Raw genomic sequence first — 6,175 nt, forward strand, 5'->3', positions numbered from 1 at the left:
AGGATGATTTCATGCTGTTTGGCGATGTGTGGGAATAATTGGGATTGTCATATCTGGGGAGGGGGTGCTCCTGGCATGTGGTGGGCGGAGACCAGAGATGCTGCTCATCACCCTACAGGGTTGAGGATGCCCCACCCCAGAGAGCTATCCAGCCCCAGATGCCCACAGTGCTGAGATTGAGAGACCGCGTCCTGGTGCATTTGACCAGTTTCTCAATTGTGCCTTTCATGCTCTTGTTAGGGACACATAGTGGGAATTTATGTCTTTAAGCATCTCCTCTGCTTTAGTTGCATTGACTGGCCCAGCTGCAGGTGTTGGTTCTCAGCACATAACAAAGAAAGGAAGGAGATGTTCAATTGAAAATTATGATCCATTGTTTGCTCCATTTCAAGTATGATCTGCTGAATTTTGCCCAGTTCCGCCTGGGTTGCAATTATGTCTTTGACTCGCTCACCTACACACGGACAACTACCATGAAGATAGTGGTGGTCCTCCACTGGGCATCAAGCCACCACCATGGGTCTGCTCTACAAGACAACTGCGGCTTTGGTTATATATAATGCATGATTTTCCAGGTGTGTAGGGGAAAGGAGGAGGTTCTGGTTTTTTTGGAAGAACATACAGGCACTTTTAAGACTGGTGTCAGTGGCGAGAAGATTTTTGTTAGTGAACATTAACAGGGAGAATGTTTTAATTAATGGGGAGGTTGCATTTGGCTTTATTAGTTTGCCCTAAGCTATACCCTAACTCCTGGAACCTCCTGTATCCACAGAAGAGTGGGAGTAATCATAGTATTACTGTCCTTCCTCAAAGCTTAAGGAGATAACATCCAGTGTCCTTGGATGAAAGGTCCCACAAAAGTAATTACTGTTTTGATTTCAGCTGTGGTTGAGGAATGCCTCACAGAATTATATAGCTTTACCATCAAAGAATCCCAAAAGATCAATGAGTGCATCTTCCTTATTTTAAAGGAGATAACATAGATTTCTGCATGATGAATATACTCCCATTTATTTAGCCGTTCCTCTTCAGCATGCTTTCAGTTGGCTTCAGCCTGACTCCATGTAAAAGCAATGTTGCAATGAACCCCCTTACTCCTGACTTTTGCCTGCTGGCTGAGCGTTTCTCCAGGGTGAGAAGCCACAAATACTGTGTCTTAGTTTATGATTTCTTAAAAATTTAATATTTGGTGGAAAACGTACCCTCAGAAAAGCTTTCCCTGGCAATTCCAGGTAACTTTCTTGGAATCTTTCTTAAAACTGCAAGCTATCAAACTTGAAGAAATTACTGGGGTTTTGATAGATATGTGACCTGATGATCCTTAAAATTTACTTTTTCTGGTTACTGATGAGACTAAGCATATAGTTATGAGTTTGTTGATCCTGTGTGTCTTCTGTGAATGGCCTGTGGACACCTTATGTCTAGTCTTTCTATTATATCTTTATCCCTTTTCTAATCTATTTATAGAAAATATTCTAGATATTTTCTCCTTCTTTGAACATGCCATTTTTGCTTGGTTGATGGAGTCTCCTGATGTAGAGAAGTTGTTTTTTTCCCTCTCAATTGCTTATATTTGTTTCCTGGGGCTGCTGTAACAAATGACCACAAACTGAGAGCTTACAGCAACAGAGGTGTATCCTCCCCCATTTCTGGAGAACTGAGTCTGAGATCCAGGCGGGGCAGGTCTGCTGAGATCCAGGCGGGGCAGGGCTGTGTTCCCTCTGGAGGCTCCAGGGGAGGGTCCTTCCTGCCTCCTCCAGCTTCTGGGGCTCCAGGCCTCCCTGGGTTTTTGGCCGCATACCTCCCATCTCTGGCTTTGTCCTCAAGTGGCTTCTCCTCTGTGTCTGTGTCTCCTCTTCTGTCCCTTATAAGGACAACTGTCTTTGGATTTAGGGCCACCCTCATCTACAAAGGTGTCATCTCCAGATCTTCACTTCATCACATCTGGAAAGACCCCATTTCCATCTAAGCCACCATCCTCAGGTTCTTCCATATAACTACCTGATAACCTTTCTCTTACTAAGGTGTCCATGACTGATATATTTTGCTATTTCTGGGTCATTAGGAGTTAACCTCTGAAGGCAAAACCATGAAAATCTGGAATTTTAAAGACTTTTTTCCAGCTTTATTGAGATGGAATTGACACAGAACCCTATGTAAGTTTAACATGTACAATGTGGCGATTTGCTATCAGTATGTTCTGCAAAGTGATTACCAAAAATAGGTTAGCTAACACATCAATCACCTCACATAGCTGTATTTTTTTCCCCATCATTTTGGAAGGTCCACACCACCATCCAGGGGCACTGGTTTGGGGGTTTTATTTTGGTTTGGTTTGGTTTTTGAGTCTCACTCTCTCTCTGAAGGAATATAGTCCACATACATCAGCACGTGCATTTTCGTCCATTTGGGGATGCAATTCTTTTGTTGGCTAATGTGTTTCCCGCTTTTTCTATTAATAACATGACCTTATAGAATAGCTTTTTGAGCAGTGCTTCTTGATTAGGTTCATAACTTTGGGCATCTCTTCAAAGACAGCTAGAAAATAAAACCAATTTGGAAGACCACATAGATATATGACACCAGCCTCATGCATTTGTACATTCCCAGAAGCCCAGTTATGCATCACCAGTTTGCCCACCTTTAATAAACTCCTATGTTAAAATTTGAGAGTGGGGAGAGGAAGTGGAGAAAGGGGTTGTGCAGAATGGGGTAGAGGTAGAGGAGCTTCCTGGGTAGACACGGTCTTCTTGATATCTTTTAAAATCTGGATTTGATATGTATAATTCTTTGAGACAGTAGAAGTTCTGTTATATCATGAAGCTAACTTTTATTTCCATCTATTTTGTAAATACCTTTTATTTCTTGCCAGTTAGGAAGAACTTTGCACATGTGACTAGGACCATCCATTGTGACTTTACCAATCTTGGGTTGGAGAGATACGTTCTTATGAAATGAGGTGGACATGGTTACAACTGGTAAATAAATAAAAAAAAGCACCGTTCTTGCATCTCTCACCCAACCCTTGGGAAATGCTCAATGTCTTCAGTGAGGATGTACTGGAAATGCATTCTGAAAATTACTGGAAATTTATAGGAATGCCATATAATGTGTGAGGCAGTGGGGCTGAGGAGAGGAAACATTAGAGTATGGCTTTTCAGGAGGTCACCATGGAACCAAGCTGAATGCACAAGTATTGATTGGGGGTCTGTGGAGCAGAGACAATGGGAGTGTAGGCTTCACCAAATGTGCCAGGGGAGTCGGCCTCTAGAAACGTCCCGCCTGAGAGCCTTCCTGGAAGTCTAAGATGACAAGGGAGCCCTGGGAATTGGACACACACACACAAGATATTAAGGCAGAGACCTCCTGGATGCCACATCTCCAATTTACCAGCCTCTGTGAAAGTGTTCTAAACTCTATGACTCCAGCTCCCTCTCCCATAAAACAAAAGAAGTGTCATTAAGCTTTCGAGGCAAAGCAGGGTGAGATATTTTGAGGATCCAGTGGGAACACTGGAGATGCCTTGGGAATGAAAAAGCCCTATAAACTCTGGGGTGGTGTCATTAATTGTTATTATATAGCATTTGTCTTGTGGGGTGACTCCTTAGCCTACGAAGCATCACCAACTTGGAGCCATTTCAGGGTCTTCTGTGGGGAGAACACAGGACTCTACCACCCTTTGGACTCTTATAAAAGGATCATAATTATAGCTGCTGAACATGCCTTCTTGCCCTCAATGAGTTTGGCCAACATCGCCATAGGTCCACAGTGTTCATCACTGTGCTTTTTTAAGGTAGACATTGCTTATCCACCTTGGGCAGAGAAATGTTCTTTGCAGGAGAGTACCATACATACCGTATGGGTGTTAGAAATAGTTACGGATTGCATGCCCATTCGTGGGTGACTCATTTATTTCAGTGACTCTGCCATGAAGGGTTTTTGTTGCCAGATCCACATCATGTGTTGGAAATCTGCCATGACATTTACTCAGAAATGAGTGGGTCGTGCATGTTCTTTGTCACATTCTCTCTGCACCAACATGACTGGTTTGCGATCAACAGGTTCTTTAGTACTTTGGATTGACTGCCTGTCTATGAGAGAAATGTTGGTTCTGTACCTCTTCTGTTTTTTCTTTTTCTTCCCTAGGGGAGCAGAATACGCAGTCATGAAGCTGACAATCTGTAACTGGTAAGTAGGTGACTTCGCAAACCTTCCTTTTTCTCTGTACCCCAGACAGAAGGGTCCCAGGGTTCCTCACCTCGGCTGGTGTTTGGTCTACTTCATCTGCCTGACACCCGCTAAGGATAATGGGGGGTGTGCTAGGGGCTGTGGGTTGCTGGAGTCCCACAGGAGGGCTTTTCTGCGGAAGCAATGCTTACCTTAGGAATGACAGCATGTGTGCGAATTCATAGGGCGAACAGCAGGATGTTGCAGAGACACAGGGGTTGTACAAGGTCCAAACTCACGGATCCTTGTAGGGATTTCAAGGACGCCCATGGATAAGCCAAGGCTGGGGGGTGGGTAGTGAGAAGAAAGCATGATGGAGCAGCAAAGAGCGCCACTTGGTGAGGCTTGCCAATCATGACACAATGGGCAGTCACTGGACTTGGCGAGGGAGCATTGCAAGCAGATTTGTACGTTGATAGCGTTGCTCAGCTTGGCTGCATTTTGGAGGGGCCCAAGTGGCAAAAATGGGACAGCCCAGGCCATTTGGGAGAGTTTGGAGATGTCCAAGTGAGACACGCTGTTGAGTTCCTTGGCCTGCCCTCATGGGCCTGTAGCTGGATGCATGCAAGTAGATTTAAGATGCATTTTTTGAGGGAGCGCGAACAGGGCTTGCAATGGATCGGATGGAATTTGGGGATGAAGAACCAGTTTCCTGCAGGAGACAGTGGTCCTCAACTTGGAGCGATTTCGATCAAAGGCTGTTGTGTTCTTCGGAGCATACGATAGCCTTTAGCAGTTACGAAGGCATGAGCCTACAGCCTAATAGTAACATATACACGTATGTTAATTTTCCTTTCTCAGATATTGAAAGAATTCCCAATGTTATTTTAAATATATATTTTAATGTATTAAAAAGTACAACTAAACATTAAAAAAAAAAAAAAAAGCCAGACTAGCTGGTGATTTGCGTCCGATTTTCTATTTTGTTTACATTTTAATCCCAATAAATCAAATTATTAGGCCTTCCATTCAAGTTTAAACACTATTAGGGCTTCATTAAGGGTCTCCTATCATGAAACAGTTTGGGAAGTTATAAGAATTTAAATATTACAAGGCATAGAAAATTAATGTGTATGTTGTAGTATGTTAACATAGAATAAGACTTAAAAAAAAAACATTCTGGGGGCACCTGGGTGGCTCCGTTGGTTAAGCATGTGCCTTTGGTTCAGGTCATGATCTTGGGGTCCTGGGATTGAGCTCCTACATTGGGATCCTTGCTCTGTGGGGCCTCTGCTTCTCCCTCTCCCTCTGCCCGTCCGCCTCGCTTGTGTTCTCTCTCTGTCTGTCTCAAATAAATAAATACAATCTTTAAAAATAAATACAAAATTTGCTGGCATAGAGTTGCTCATAATATGTTCTTATAATTGTTTGTATTTCTTTGGTGTTGGTTGTGATCTCTCCTCTTTCATTCATGATTTTGTTGATTTGGGTCATTTCTCTTTTCTTTTTGATAAGTCTGGCCAGGGGTTTATCAATCTTGTTAATTCTTTCAAAGAACCAGCTCCTAGTTTCGTTGATCTGTTCTACTGTTCTTTTAGTTTCTATTTCATTGATTTCTGCTCTGATCTTTATTATTTCTCTTCTCCTGCTGGGTTTAGGCTTTATTTGCTGTTCTTTCTCCAGCTCTTTTAGGTGGAGGGTTAGGTTGTGTACTTGAGACCTTTCTTGTTTCTTGAGAAAGACTCTGAGAAACAAACTGAGGTTCTAGAGGGGAGGGGGGTGGGAGGATGGGTTAGCCTGGTGGTGGGTATTGAGGAGGGCACATTCTGCATGGAGCACTGGGTGTTGTGCACAAACAATGAATCATGGAACACTGCATCAAAAACTAATGATGTAATGTATGGTGATTAACATAAGAATAAAAAAATAAATACAAAGTAAAAAATAAAATAAAAGTAATTCTGGTTTCCAAGTCAGGCAGGCCAAGGTGCACCATGCAGCGGGAACT

This window comes from Mirounga angustirostris, unplaced genomic scaffold, assembly GCF_029215605.1.
Source record: "Mirounga angustirostris isolate CCGP_5_RB_7025 unplaced genomic scaffold, mMirAng1.0.hap1 SCAF_11, whole genome shotgun sequence".
Lineage (NCBI taxonomy): Eukaryota > Metazoa > Chordata > Mammalia > Carnivora > Phocidae > Mirounga > Mirounga angustirostris.